Source organism: Propithecus coquereli, unplaced genomic scaffold (genome assembly GCF_000956105.1).
Source record: "Propithecus coquereli isolate 6110/MARCELLA unplaced genomic scaffold, Pcoq_1.0 Scaffold10, whole genome shotgun sequence".
Classification (NCBI taxonomy): domain Eukaryota; kingdom Metazoa; phylum Chordata; class Mammalia; order Primates; family Indriidae; genus Propithecus; species Propithecus coquereli.
Genome location: NW_012133858.1, coordinates 19133289 through 19149198, shown reverse-complemented (window position 1 = coordinate 19149198; position 15910 = coordinate 19133289).

The following is a 15910-nucleotide window of genomic DNA, read 5'->3' as shown; positions in this document are numbered from 1 at the left end:
AAAAAAAAAAAAAAAAGAAGTGTCCTTCTATTCCTGTATTTTACTTTTCCAATCTCTTCTGGGGTAACTGACCTATTTAAATGTTCAATTTCTTTTGCTGTCAATTTGTATTTTTCTTGGAATTCAACAATTTTTTTCTGGATTTTCAAGTTGATTGCTATAGAATTATATGTAATATTGTCTTATAATTATTTTTCTCTCTTTTGTATCTGGTGTTATATCACCCTTCTAATGTCTGATATTGTTTGTATTTTACCTTGTTCTTAATGGTGGGCATATCTATTTATCCTATAAAAAATTAAATTAGATTTGGCATAGAACTACCGTATGACCCAGAAATTCCATTCCTATGTGTATGTTCAAAAGAATTGAAAACAGATATTTGTACACCCATGTTCATAGCAGCATTATTCACAATGGTCACAAGGTGGAAACAACCCAAGCATCCATCAGCAGATGAAGGGATACACTGTGGTATATACATACAACAGAGTATTATCAGACACAAAAAGAAATGAAATTTTCATATATGCTACAACATGAATATACCTTGATAACATTGTGCTCAGTGAAATAAACCAGACAAAAATGAACAAATGTTGTTTGATTATAGAAAGTACAAGAGAGGTTACCAGGAGTCGGGGACAGGAAGAAGGATGAATTATTGTTTTAATGGGGACAGAGTTTTTATTGGGAATGATGAAAGTTTTGTACATAGATAGTGGTGATGGTTATGCAACATTGTGAATATATTTAATGTCACTGAATTGTACACTTGTGAATGGTTAAAATGATAAATATTATATTATATACATTTTACCATAATAAAAAATTAGGTTTGGAATTTTTAAATTCTTTCCATTATATTTTTGATTCTTTCACTAATTTTGGCATTGACTTTTATTAATAATTCCTTTGGGATTATTTGCTGTTCATTTTTTATTTCCTAAAATGAACTGATTTCCTTTAATTTCAGTCTTCTTTAACAATGAAGGTATTTAAGACTGTGTTTTAATGAGTTTAACATACCAACACGTAGGATTTATTGCTTTCTAGATAATTTTTTGTTCCAATTTTAATTTGTATATTGGTCCAGAGGTTACTTTTATTCTAAGCTCTAAGCTGTTATTCTAAAATATTAATCAGAAAATATCCTGCAAAATCTTCACTTTTTTGAATTTATCGAGTTTATTTGTGGCCAAGTACATGACTGATGACTGACATATATATATACATTTGTATATATATATAAAATTGACATAAGAAAAATCATATTCTATATTTATAAATGGCAAAGTTCTATACACATCTGTTAAATTGAGCTGGTTGATTGTAATACTGAGATCTTCTATGTCCTGGCTAATTTTATTTTCTAGATCTGTCAGATTTTGAAAGATGTATATTAGAATTTTCCACCATAGTTATGTGTGAGTGTTTTTAAATCAGGTTGTCCTGTGTTTCTGTGTTTGCCTTATATATTTGCCTGCCATGATGTTTAGTGTTTAGAGGTTTATGACTAATATCTTCTTCTTAAAAGTGTGCCTTTTATCATTACATAATAATATCTCTGTCTCATTTGATATTTTTATCTTAAATTTCATGTTATCTAAGTTGTCATTTCTGCTTTCTCTCTGTATTTGCCTGGTATTTCTGTAGCCATCACCTTTCTATATCATTATGTTTTAGCTGTGTTAAAACATTATACATTTGAATTTGTTTTTTAAAATCTAATCTGGGAGTCTTTATCTTTTATATGCAAATTCAGCTCATTCACATTTAGTGTAACAGTCTATATAGATATGATTTTATTCTTTTATCTTATTTTTACCACTTATTTTAATTTTTCATCTTTTTCTCTTTTTTCTTGCTTATTCCCATTATTACTCATTTCTTTCTTCCCCTTTGTTAATGTGGAAGCACTCCTAAGCAAAAGTGTATTTCTTTACAATTATGTGAAAATATGGTAACAACCTTCGTGTCATACCACCAGGTGCTCACTGCTTGTGAACCTTCCTCCAGTGAAAGAAAACCCTTAAAACACTTGTGCTTCCTCACTCTTTCCACATATTCTCAACCCCTTGTTTTTTTCTAAGACAGTTTGGTGTTCTCAGTTAATAACTAATATTGAGTTTTTCCCTTATGATAAGGGTTCTTTACTTAACACTCATATTACAAATTTTCAATCACACTATTCTTATCCATTTAAATCTAACTATATATAATGCAAAGATTATTATTCAGTGATCATTACTAAATAACTGTCTCCCTTTCTTTTTCATCTTTATGTTAGTCTCTGTTTGGATTCATTTCTTATTTGATTAAAGTATAGTCTTGGCATCTCTCTTTTATAATACTTGACAGCTGATTGTTCTTGACTGAGTGTAAGACTCTTAGGTCACTGTCCTTTCTCTCAATATCTATAGTTGTTATTCTATTGTCCTTTAGAGACTAGGGTTCTGATTTTTACAAAACATCTTAGCAATCTAGTAATAGAAGGGAACTTCCTTAATATAGTAAAGTTTCCTCTAAGAAAACTTATGGCAAACATCATAATTAATGGTAAAATATTGGAAGTTTTCACCGAGAGGTTTGGAATGAGGCAAGGATGCTCAATTTCACCACTTCTATTTAACAGATTATTGTATGCCTTAGCCAGTATAAGAAGGCAAGACAAAGAAATAAAAATTATATGAATTGAAAAGGAGGAAATAGCGGGCTGGGCGCAGTGGCTCACGCCTGTAATCCTAGCACTCTGGGAGGCCAAGGTGGGAGGATCGTTTGAGCTCAGGAGTTGGAGACCAGCCTGAGCAAGAGCGAGACCCCGTCTCCACTAAAAAAAATAGAAAGAAATTAGCTGGACAACTAAAAATATATATATAAAAAATTAGCTGGGCATGGTGGCGCATACCTGTAGTCCCAGCTACTTGGGAGGCTGAGGCAGTAGGATTGCTTGGGCCCAAGAGTTTGAGGTTGCTGTGAGCTAGGCTAATGCCATGGCACTCTAGCCGGAGCAACAGAGTGATACAGTCTCTCAAAAAAAAAAAAAAATAGTAGGAAATAAACCTGTCATTAGTTGTAGACAGTGTGATTGTGTATGTAAAAAATCTGAAGTAATCTACAGACAATATGTCTAATTAATAAGTGGACTTAACAAGGACGCTAAATACAAATTGTAGCTCTAATTTGTAGCTCATTATTATTGCTACATGTAATAGCAGGAAATAATCTCACAAACATAATGCAGAATGAAAGAAGCAAAGGATTAAAAAAAATCCAGCATCATATCATTCCATTTAAATAATGTTTGAAAAGAAAGCAAAGCTAAATTGTATTATTTAGGGACACACATATACACAGTTTATTACAGAAATCAGGGATTACAAAAATTAGAAATCCTTCTCTCTGGTGGAAAGAGAGAAGATTGTGATTTACAAGGGGAACAGTGGGGCAGGGAGCACTTCTGAGGTGTTGACAATATTCTTTTTCTCAACCTGGATTGTAATTACACAGGTGTTTATATTTATTCTAAACCATATATATATGTGTGTGTGTGTATATATATATATATTTTGCATGTTTGTGTGTATGGATTATAAGATCCCAGTTTTCTATATGACAATGTATATCATGTTTATTAGCAGGAAGACTCGATATCATAGAGATAGGCTGGGCACGGTGGCTTACACCTATAATCCCAGCACTTTGGGAGGCTGAGGCAGGAGGATCACGTGAGGCCAGGAGTTCATGACCAGTCTGAGCAATATAGTGAGACCCTGCCCCTAGAAAAAATTTTAAAAATCAGCCTGGTGTGGTGGCTTGCACCTGTAGTCTCAGCTACTTGGGAGGCTGAGGCAGGAGAATCGCCTGAGCCTGGGAGTTCAAGGCTGCAGTGAGCTATGATCACACCACTGCGCTCCAGCCTGGGTGATATAGTGAGACTCTGTCTCTATTTACTGTTTTAATCAAAATCCCCAACAAAGATTTTTATAGAATTTATATGCTAATCTAAAAATATATATGTATATTTCAATATAAAAATGTATGTAAAGTACTAGAATAAAAGATGAAACAATTTCAAAAATAGCACTCTTGGAGTGGGGAGTAAAGGACAAAACTCAGAAGCCAAAAAAGGAAAAAAAATGAATATGTGCAAACATATTAAAACAAAATTCTGCGTGGAAAAATACCAAACACAAAATAAGAAATAAGTGAAAAGTTAGAAAAAAAGAATTGCAACTCATATGTCAGATAAATAGCTAATTTTCTTAATATATAGTGCGCTCTTACAAATCAATAAAGGAAAAAAATTCAGCCTAAAAGAAAATAGATACAGGGCAAAAAAGATATAGCTTAAAGACATACAAAAAGATGGGTTCCATTTCACTCCTAATTAAGGAAACTGAAATTAAAACAAAAAATGGCATATGTTTTTCATTTAAAAGTTTGGTAATATAAAGTGTTAGTGTGAATGAGGGCAGTGCAAACAGTACATGCATTTGTTGGAATTGTAAATTGTTGCCATCTATTTAGAGAGGAGTTTGGCAGTCTATCAAAAATTACATATGCATTTATTCTCTGTCCATCGTATAGGAACTCTCCCATATCTGTGTAAAGCTATATGTGTAAGGATGTTGATTGCAGTGCTGTTTGTTATTGCAAAAGACTGAAAACAACTTAATGTTCACCAGCGAAGGAAGATGAACTATGTAGTTAGTTTTAAAATGAGCTAGACTTTATGCACTGACATGGAAAGATTACAATGGAAAAAACAAGATGCTGAACTGTGCGCGTTTTATGCTTCCATTTGTTTCAAAAAATGGATGGGATAGATTTGGACAGAGCATAATCATATACATAATTGTAGGAGACTATACTATTTCTGGAAGGCAGCACAAGAACCTGTAAGCAGCAGATGTTTTGGGAGAAGACTACTTGGGGTAGCGGGTGGAGAGCTGAGAACTTGAGGTGGGCATGTGGGCAGCTGAGTTTCATTGCATTGTTTACCCTTTGTACTTTTCTTTTTTTTTCCTAAAGAGACAGAGTCTTGCTCTGCTGCTCAGGCTGGAGTGCAGTGGCTATTTACTGGTGTGATCATTGCACACCGTAGCCTCTAACTCTCGGGCCCAAGCTATCCTCCTGCCTCAGCCTCTTGAGTAGCTGGGACTACACCACGCCCACGTACTTTTTGATTTTTTATAAATTTCTCCCCCCATATCTCTCTTTGTCTCTCTTTTACACTCATGGTAGGGACAGAAAAACAAGAGGTAATGGAATGATAGAGGCAGAAAAATAAGAAAGAGGAAACAGTTGAAGAAAAACAATAAGAAGGAAGTAGTTACAGAAAAATCACCAGGCAAACAGTTATTTCAGTCTTAAAGAATGGGGTAATTAGACCATGGAACAGTGACTACCAACCAGAAAATAGAAAAACACCATAAATGGTGACTCTCCCCATCACACATATGGGAGAAAGGAATGTCTGGAACATAACCTTTATGTCTATACCTGGAATAATCCAGACCCCAAAACCCATGACACATAGTCATAAGCAATTATAACTGACCTTTACATCAACACATACTACTAGCATATAAAAGGAGAAACATAGAAGAAGACAGGGTTTTCTCCACTCACAGAGACAGACCCATTTCCATCTCTCTCCGTGGTGTGGGCCAAGGCTTGTGATTCTTCCAAGCCCGGAGCCCAAGAACTGGGGCAACACTTCAAAATCTAGCTGTGGACAGGACCGTGACATTCATACACACACATACACTTTTTCAATTCTTAAGTAATTTAAAAAAAATTCTTCTGCTTTCTTCCTTTCTTCAAAGGTTCTAACACTTTTTATCAAACCTGAAAAAACTGACTATGGAGTAGACCATCTTCCCATGCCCCCAACCTGCATGTTGACTTAAATTCTTGGATACTAGGAAAGATCCACAATTAAAACAATAAATAAAGATTTTCTTTCAATTATGAAAGTGAATCCTAGAGACTGCTGAAATTTTATCGAAATGTAGAAACAAACTATCTAGGAATAAATCTAACAAAAGATGTTAGATATGCATGGAAAACTTTATTAAAGGATTTTGAAGAAGATCTAAATAAATAAGAGATCTTCCATGCTTCTCAATAGGAAGACTCAATATAATAAAGATGTCAATTTCCCAATATTACTCTGTGAAGATTAGAAAAGTACAACCTGGCAAGAAACTTAAAAAAAAAAAATCTATGAAGTCATTGTTTAAATCAAAATCCCAACAACAATTTTTGTAGAACTGACAAGTTAATTTTAAAATGTATATGAAAATGTAAAGGACTCCAAATAGCTGAGATAGCCTTGATACATGTTTATTTGGAAATCAAGACTTATCAGCAAGTTACAGTAATTGAGAGAGTACAGTATTGTTCAAGGAAAGACAAATAAAACAAAACAGAGAGCCCAGAAATAGACCAGCAATTTGTTGGGAAATTGGATTTATGACGAAGCCAGCACTGTAGATGACTGGAAAAGGATGAGCCGTCTAATAAACGGTTTGACAAGTGTTATGTTGTGGGAAAGAAGATCTCTCCATCACACTTACATGAAGAATCAAATACAGGTGGATATAAGACAAAATATAAAACAACAACATTTAAAAACTTTTAGATGAAAATGTAGGGAGATGTATGACCTTGGAACAGGAAAGGGCACTTTAACCAAGTCACCCAAAACACAAACTATAAAGAAAAAGATACATTAGAATACATCGACATTTATATTTTCTGTGCTTCAAGAGACAATAAAAAGTTGTAAGACAAGCCATGGAGTGAATGACAATCCATCTGACAAAATGACATCCATCTGACAAAAGACGAATATCCAAAACATATAAAGACTTCTTAAAAATCAACATGTAAACAACCATAACCAATAGAAAAATAGGAAAACGTTATGGACAGGAGTTTACAGAAGAAAAAATACAAATGACTGGTAAGCATGAACAGATGCCTAACCTCTAATCCCATAGTAATCAGGGAAATGCAAATTAAAACCATAAAGAAATAATGCTACACACCCACTACATTGACAAAGACTTAACGAATCTGACAAGAGCAAGTGTTGAGGATTGCACCACAACGGCTCATCTGCTGGTGTCATCACTTTGGACAGCAACTGAGCAGTAGCTTGTGGCGTTGAAGCTGGGCATCCCTGGTAACCCTGCACCTCCAGTCCTGTGTGTGCTCTACAGAAAGTCTCACACACGTGCATGAGAAGACACATACCGGAACGTTCAGCATTGTTTGTAATAAGAACAAAATGGAAACATCCTAAATTTTCAACTGCAGGAGAATAGATCAATAAATTTACTATAATATTAACACAATGGTATACTATACTACAGTGAAAATTATTCTTTTTTATTTATTAAAAAAACAAGCAAACATATGCAGTCCCATGTGCCAGGCTCTGTTCTGAGTTCTTTATAAATAATATCTCATTAATGAAGGAACCAGAGCCAGGTTCATCAATGAGTCAACGTGGATAAATCCCAAAAGCAACCTGCTGACCAAAAAAAGTACATCACAGGCTTATACCATAGTACTTTACCATGTATGTTAAGTTTGAAATATTTAAAACAGTATTATTTAATGTTGAGGAATTCATTCATATATAATAAAAATGTAGACAGAGGTCACCTCAGGGGTGAGGGTGAGGGTAGGGAGTAAGGAGGGTCCCCAGGGGGCTTCAGCAGTGAGGGTGCTGCATTTGTCATGCTTATTGATGGGGAAATGGGAAAATTATTCTCTATACCCTGATGTATCTCTGAAATAGTTCACAAAACATTAAAAAAAAGAAAGGGAAAAAACCACCCAGTCCTATTTATTTTCTTCCAGTCTTTCTTCTATGCTCATTTTATATACTTGAGATTATCCTGTATATACCAACTTGTATTCTGTTTCTTTCCTTTAAACAAGAACATTTTCTTATATTATAAATGTTCACAAATGTTATTAGTGACAGAATGATATCCGAATTTGTTAGCAATGCCCAATTTGTTGATTCCAAATTTAAACAAACTGTTTTTCATTTTTCAGTACAAAGAATATCTGTGTACAAAAGCTTTGGTGGAATAATTAGGGTTATTCCTTTTGATACGGTTCCCCTAGTAGAACCACAGTATCAAAGAGTATGATCATTCAAAGACTCTAATTCTACATTACTGCATTTTGTCAAGAGTCGGTCCAATTCACTCTCCCACCTCCAGCAGTGCGTGGGTGACTCCATTTCCTCTGAGGCTTTGTCAGCACTAAATATTCTTTTAAAAAGTCCTTACTATTTTGATCGGTGACAATGGAAGCTAATTTGTATCGTTTTGGGAACATTCCCCGCAATGCATACCAAACGTCTATTACAGGGAGAACTGCCTCGCTGCGGAGGGCGAGTGGGGACCCGCTATCTCGTCGCGCTGCGATGTGGCGTGGGCGCGGGCCTGGCTGCCCGGCAGGTGCCCTGGGAAGGTGACGCCTTTCATTGTCCGGGACTGAGGTCCCTCCCAGCCCTTCCTACGCGCTCGGATCCGCGGAGCCCAGCCCCCACGGAAGCACAAAGAGGTCGTCGTCGGGGTCAGATTTTACATGTCATTATCATTCTTTTCTGTCCAGCAAGTCGCTTGGGTTCACCCTGGGCCTGGGGCCCGAGGCCACTTTTCAGGGCTGCCTCACAGCGTCCAGATTCCCTTCACACCCAGGGACACACGGGCCACTGACATCCGCCCACAGACCGCGGCACACACGGTTCCATTCACCCTCCCAAGGCTCGGGGTGGGGGTGGGGGTGGGGGTGGGGGTCGGCCTCCACCCCACCTCGGGCCACACACAGCCAGGGTGGGACCAGAGCAGCTTTGCCTTTCCCATGCAGAGGACTGGAATTTGGGGGGGAGGTGGGAATTGAGGAAGTCGGAAAGGGAGGAATGAAGAAGTGGGTGAGAAGTGGGAGGCTGTTTCTAGAAGAGGGAGGGGCAGGATAGGGCGATGGGGGAGGGCGTGGGGGGAGATTCAGGGAGCAAACAGGGGACATTCACTTGGGGCCGGAGGCTGCAGGAGTCAGAGGGAATGTGGGAGTAGCAGGATGAAAGGAGGGTCGGGGTCGCTCCTGAGGAGGAGGAGCCAGGTGGGCGAGGCGTGGCCAGGTTCGGGCTGCCCTCTAGAGGGGCCTGGGCACTGGCGTTTGCCAGAGAGCTCCGAATGGAGCCTGCACAGGTGGGGAAGAGTGCAGCATCCCGCCTCGGTCCAGGCGGAGGGAGGTGACGACAGAGGTGGGCAGTGCACTTAGCCAGTGCGCAGCAGGCAAGGACAGCACTTGCCCAGCTGTTGGCGGTCTCCTGAGGATGGACTCCGAGGCGGCCAAGAGGCCATCTGGGCAGTGTGTGTGTGTGGAGGGGGGAAACCATAGGAGGAAAGAGCACCCTGCCGGAGGGAGGGTCTCAAGAGCCAGGAGATCCTAGAGGGACCAGCTTCACGTTATAGGAAAATCCTGACCAGTGAGAGCTGGAGTAGGAGAATTACGTTTAGCTCTGTTACGGCAGACTGTGTGGCCATTAAGTACGTAAGGTGAGGCTCCGCCAACCGTAAGGAGCGTGTTAATTCCCTGGGGAGCCTATTAAAATGCAGATTCGGATTCAGGCCAGAGATTCAAGCCTGTGCTGCCGCTTCAGGACCACAGTTTGAGCTGCAGGAATGTGGGGAGTTGTGTATTGACATGGAGCTATATTTAGGTTATACGGTTAAGAGGAAAAATAATATGTGTGGGATGAGTCCCATTTTGGTTTTTAAAAAAGTATATGTCTTACACAAACACAAAGAAACAAGTTGCAAAAAATATACCAACTGTATTTTTCTCTAGAAGATGGAATTACAAAAGATCTTAATTTTCTACTTTCTGCTTATCTCTCTTTTTGAATTTTCTTCAATAAATATATATTTCTATTATAAGAAAAAAGGTTATCTCAAAGCCTTTGAAGCTACTTGTTTTAAAGATAGTGTAGGGGCCAAGGGGAAGCGTCCCCTTTGACCTCTGAAGATTCACTGAAAATCACTGACAAAAGATGGATTCAGAGAAGGAAAGGCATACAAATTTATTTGATCATAGTTTTACATGACATGGAAGTCTCCAGAATGAAGACCCAAAGATTTAGGGGAAGATGTCCATTTTTATGCTTAGGTTCAACAAAGTATGGACAGCCATGTGGAAATATGATTAGACAAAAAGTGTATGATCTAATGGTGATAGACAGAGTGGGGAAACCCAGCCAGGCCTGTCTGTCTAGATTCTTCTTGGCCTTTCTATGCAACATTTCTTCCTTCTGGGCATGGGGCAGGACCCTCTCTCTGGAATGTGGTCTTATGACCCACACTCAAGCAAAGTAGGTCAGATAATTTTTTATGGCCAGTTATTATACAGAAAGTATATGTGTGAGGGGGATTAGAGTAATATTTTTAGGTTTTATGGCTAGCTTTGAGGAAAAGGGGTTCTGGTTTCTATGACCTGCCTTGGGGAAAGGGATTCTAGTTTCTATACCTATCCTCGGAGGAGAATGAGGTGCCAGTGACAGGAGGACAGGAGAAGATCAGAGAAAAACTTTTGCTTTGGAGGCTGCTTCTGGGCCCTTCATTTTGGGGTTTCGTTTTCTGAGCCCCAACAAGAAAAATCCAGTGGAAGTTTCCAGATTTCCCTCAATTGGAATTAATCACTCCTCCTCTGGCTCATATTCCCAGAGCATATCTATTTATGCACTGCATGGGGAGGGGGCCCTCAGCCTGTGTGGCTTGGCATCTGGGCTCACCTTTGTCCCTTGTAGAGCTCGGCATAGACCTTCAACAAATGTGTGCTCAGCCGAGTGGACGAGAGCATGCACAACAATGTCCCATTGACCTATTAATAAATTTGATTACAGCATACTCTAAATTGCAGCTTTGAAGCACAGTTTTCTTAGTGGCTATTACTTACATTGTTTGTATTATGTGGGCATGCCCAGCCTAGAGACCTTAGTGCTCCACAGAATGGGTAACCCCTTACATTTAAATGTCATCTTGTCACTGATACTTTCTTACTGATCATCTCATTTGATCCTCTGAGGGAAGTACTCTCATTCTCTCCCTTTTATAGAGAAAGAAACTAAACCTTGGCGAGTCAAATCAACTTGCCCAAGGCCAACAGCTACTAAGAGGCAGGGCACTGGATTTTTAACCCAGAATCCCTGACTCTAGATCCTAATTTCTTAACCGCTGTGCTGTACTGCATCTCACAGGAACTCTAGGCTCAGGTTCAGAAAGCCACCCTTCCAGTTTGTGTGCCACATCTCTGAAGCTCTGTTTTCTCATGTGTGAGCTTGGGGTGGGGAAACCTCTCCTGTACAGCCCAGGCTCCAGTGAGGGGAGAGACATGGGTTCCCCTAGAGCAAAGCTGGGGGCATGGAAGGGGTGATGGTGATGATGGTGATGATGACTTTATTTGTTTCAAAGAAGGGCTGATAATGTGAATAAAAAATCTAGAACCTGATTACTGGGAATTAACTGGATATCCTTGAGATGGTCTTCTTTTTTCTTGTCTGGGCTTCTCCTCTATGTAACAAGAAATACTTTTATGAAGTTTTCCTTTGTCTTTGAAAAGATTTAGTCTATCGAACAAATTGCATTTTAAACTAATAATTGGTTTTCTCATTTCTTATTAATCAAGGTCATTTGTAACTACCAGAGCTTCTAATCAACGTGGAATATAAATATAAACACACTGAGCAGTTGCAATTCTATGCAAAAGAAAAGAAAATTGACATTTTAGTTGACCTGTGCAGCTTTATAAGAGGAAATTGTTTAATTGTTGTGAAGGCTTTCAAAATAGCAAAAAGGCTCATGGACCTCCACCCTAAAAAAACGGTTTAAATTACACAAGAAAAAATGTATTTACAAAGATGTTTATTGCATTATTTATGGTGACTTAAACAGTAGAAACCCATTAAATATTCATCTATAAATAAATTAGGATATGTCTGCGTATTTATACAATGGCATATTTTGCAGTCATTAAAAGTTATATTCAGTCCTAGGATGGAGAAAGATTTCCTATGCGGGGCACCAAACCCAGAAGCCATTAAGGAAAAGCTGACAGATTTGACGCCATAAATATTAAAAAGGCTTATCCTTGAAAGACACCATAAATAAGGTAAAAATATGAGTGACAAACTGAGATAAAATATGCAAGAGGAACAATATTAAACCCATGCATTTTTATTTTCCCTGTAAATCACACTCTCTTTCAGCTTTTCATCTCCAGCGCTAAGCCATGAGCTTGTTGCCCAGGGAAAGAAGGGCAGGTCCTGCCTGGACAGAGGGGCCCTTGAGAGACTGAGTCTCATCCCTGACTTCCTTAACCCCTTTAGCAAGGCGAGACGCTCACATGTCAGCCTTCGTGGAGAAAAGGAAAGGACTGATTTTACCCTGAAGCTCACCCTCTAATAAATCAAGGCTCAACCTTGGTGGACTTGATCATAAAAGTCTACATGCGGAGAAGTACTATCCAGAGGAAGTAGGGACATACCTCCCCGGGAGGCTTGTGAGAGGAGAAGATGGAGGTAGGAGAAGCAGCTATGAGAGATGTGTCCTGTCCTGAATGCCCCAGAGTTCTAGCCAGGAAGACTGAAGGAAACACCAAAAGCATTAGAGAGGCTTCTGACCTTGTTTCTCTTTGGGATTCTGGGAAGAGAAGCCTCATCAGGTACCTGTCCTATGTCGATCTCTGCCTATTCAGTCAGAGACAAGGCCAGCATTTAGCTTCCCTGAGTCTTTCCTGGTATTCATTGGCATGAAAAGTGTCCAGAATTTCTGGGGTACCCCTGGGGAGGAAAAGCTTACATGAGGGGAAGGGACCCTCCAGGTGAGGGCAGGGTGGTCACTCAGGCTGGGAGCCTAATGGGAGTGCCTTGAAGGGGATCAGAGGACCAGTGGACTGAAGTGGAGAAGAGTCTATTGAAAGGAACACCAGACTCTGAGGGAGCTAAGAAAGAGCTTCCCAACTGATGTAAGCAACTGATGTCAGCAAGCTTCATGCCCTACAACCAGGCCAACAAGAAACATGGCTATGGAAATCAGAGGAGCCCCAGGGCAGCACAAGGACCTGTGCTCAGGAACTTACAGCTGCTTCTTCACCTTCAGCACAAGACCACCTGAGCCCTGTTGACCACACCTGTGAATGCCATCTCAGGATTAGCAGCAGGAGGAGTATGAGTTGGGCCAGTGAGTAGGGGAGCTGTAACAGAAAGATCTCAAATATGGTGGATTAAAAATATCGAAGTTGGTTTCTCTCAGATAAAAGTCCAGGTGGGCAATGCAGCTTGTTTGGGTCAGGGACTGAAGCTCCTTCTATGTGCTCTTCTCAACAAGGGACCTTCTCACGGTCTAAGATGTCTGCTCCAGCTCCAATCACCATGTTTGGATTCCAGCTGGTGGGAATAAGGAAAACAAGGCAAACTTCTCCCCATTCCCATTAAGGGCATGACCTGGAAGTCATGCATACCACGTGTGTTCACATTCTATTGTCTAGGACTGGGCCCCATTGCCACGCCCAGCTGCAAGGGAGGCTACGAAAGAGACTTCACCCGGGCAGCCATCCAAATACCCATATGTCTCATCCAAAGGACACACTTGCCCTCCTCCCTAAGGAAGACAGGTCTAGAGTTATGGCATCCAGCTCAAAGTTCAGAATCTTTGGGTCTTCTCCCAAAGGTCCAGATGTGACTCTATGTCTGGTGATCTACAAACAAAAAGAGAAGATACTTCTCCTACCTCCCATCACTCACATACTCAGCACGCACTAGTGGGGGAAATGACAGGCTAACTAATAAAAACTTCCATTCAGGAAAGGGAAGAATGGAAAACACACATTAGTCACTAGTTCATAGAAATAATGAAATCCCACTGGGCAGGATTACAAAGACTCCCTTCCCTGGCAGTGGAATAACACTGGCTTTGCTCTCTGGGAGACTGTCCACTGGCCCCAGAGAGGTCAGGCTTGTTTTCTGAAAGGTTACTTCTTGTCAGTTTTCCTTCCTGGCCACATCCCAAATGGGCATTGGGGAGTATGTCCTTTTGGGGGGGCTTATAGATTGCACAACCTGTTTCCTCTGGTGCTGTTTGGGGAATCTAGGAGTTACTTTAGGAGTCAAAACAATCCCAGGTTATTGCAGGCCATATTTGTGGTTTCTTTGGCAATAAAATTCCCTCCAAGAGTTAGTAGGTTTCCAGTCCATTTGTTTGCTGTTGGTACCATGTGTAAGTAACCATAGTCACAGTTCTTCTTTAGGCATGGTTTTTACACTGGAAAATTCTGTTCTTTAATTTACCAGCTTTTGTTCTGGCAGGCAATTAAATTACCAGTGAATCTTATGGATCCTGCAGGCTTGGTCTGTTTTGGTTTTGTCCTTAGTCCCAGGAAATTGTCCTTATTCTAGGTAGGGCATGGTCCTTACTCCAAACTATGGATTGACTGGAACTCCTATATCTCCCAGCACTGTGCCACCTCTGGCATTGCTATTCGGCTCACAGCCCCACAGCAGCCTTCTTCTTGGCCTCATGGTGTCTTGCTGGCACATGTTCAGCCCAGCCCTTGACCAGTGGCTGCTGGAGACCCGAATGTAGACTTTAAGCACCCTCACCCCCATGCAGCTCCTCCTGTCTGTTATGTTGCCTTGTAAATTCCAGCCAATTCAGCATTCCCGAGCTCCAATTTCTGCCTCTTCAGCTCACTTGGCAAGAATGCTATGTTCTGTGTAAGCTCCAGCTCCCTGTGCTGTGACTCAGAAAGTGCCCCCAGGAAGAAAGCCAGGGCCAACGTGGAGTCCACTGCATGTGTTTCCTTTCTCTCAAGGGTTACTGTCTGTACCGTCTGTTGTCCAGTGCCTGGAAACAGTTGGCTCATATATTTTGTCTGGTTTTATAGTTGTTTATGGTGGTGGTGGTGCAAATCTGGTATCAGTTACTCCCTCAGAGCTATAATCAGAAGTCCCTCCCCCTTTCTTTACTTAGAGAATTTTATTTGGATACACAGCTGTCCAGGGTACTGGCCTACAGAACATGAGCGGAAGCAGAGGAGTGTGCCTCTATTTCTCTTTGTTTTCTTTTCCTGCCAGGTGGAATGTTACGGCTGTGATTGCTAGCTGTCCATGAAAATCTGTTCTCCATAATTAACCTATTTAAAGCAGAGATCTCTAAAAGAGATGAGAGAGTGGGGCAGAAAAAAAGCATATGGAGCAATAATGACCCAATTTTCCCCAAATTTAGTGAAAACATCAACCTACAGATCCAAGAAGTTCGTGAACCCATAGGATGAAGAAAAAGAAAACCATACCTAAGCTCATTGTAGTCAAACTGCTGAAAACCAAATATAAAGAGAGAATCTTATAAGTAGCCAGGTAAAAGACACATTATATATGAACGATGATATGAATGATGCCTGACTCCTCATGAAAAACAAGGGAGGCCAGCAGACAATGGAAGAACATCTTTAAATTGCTGAAAAAAAACCTGACAACCCATAATTTTATATTCTGTGAAAATATGCCTCAAAAATGAGGGTAAAATCAAGGCATTTTTATAAATGATAGCTGATAGAATTCATTGCCAACACAACTGCAGTATAAGAAAAGTTAAACTAGCTGGGCGCGGTGGCTCATGCCACTCTGGGAGGCAGAGGCAGGAGGATCGCTTGAGGCCAGGAGTTTGAGACCAGCCTAAGCAAGAGTGAGACTCTGTCTCTACAAAAAATAGAAAAATTAGCCAGGCGTGGTGGTGCATGCCTGTAGTCCCAGCTACTGGGGTGGCGAAAGCAGGAGAATGGTTTGAGCCCAGGAGTTTGAGGTTGCAGTGAGCTATGATGA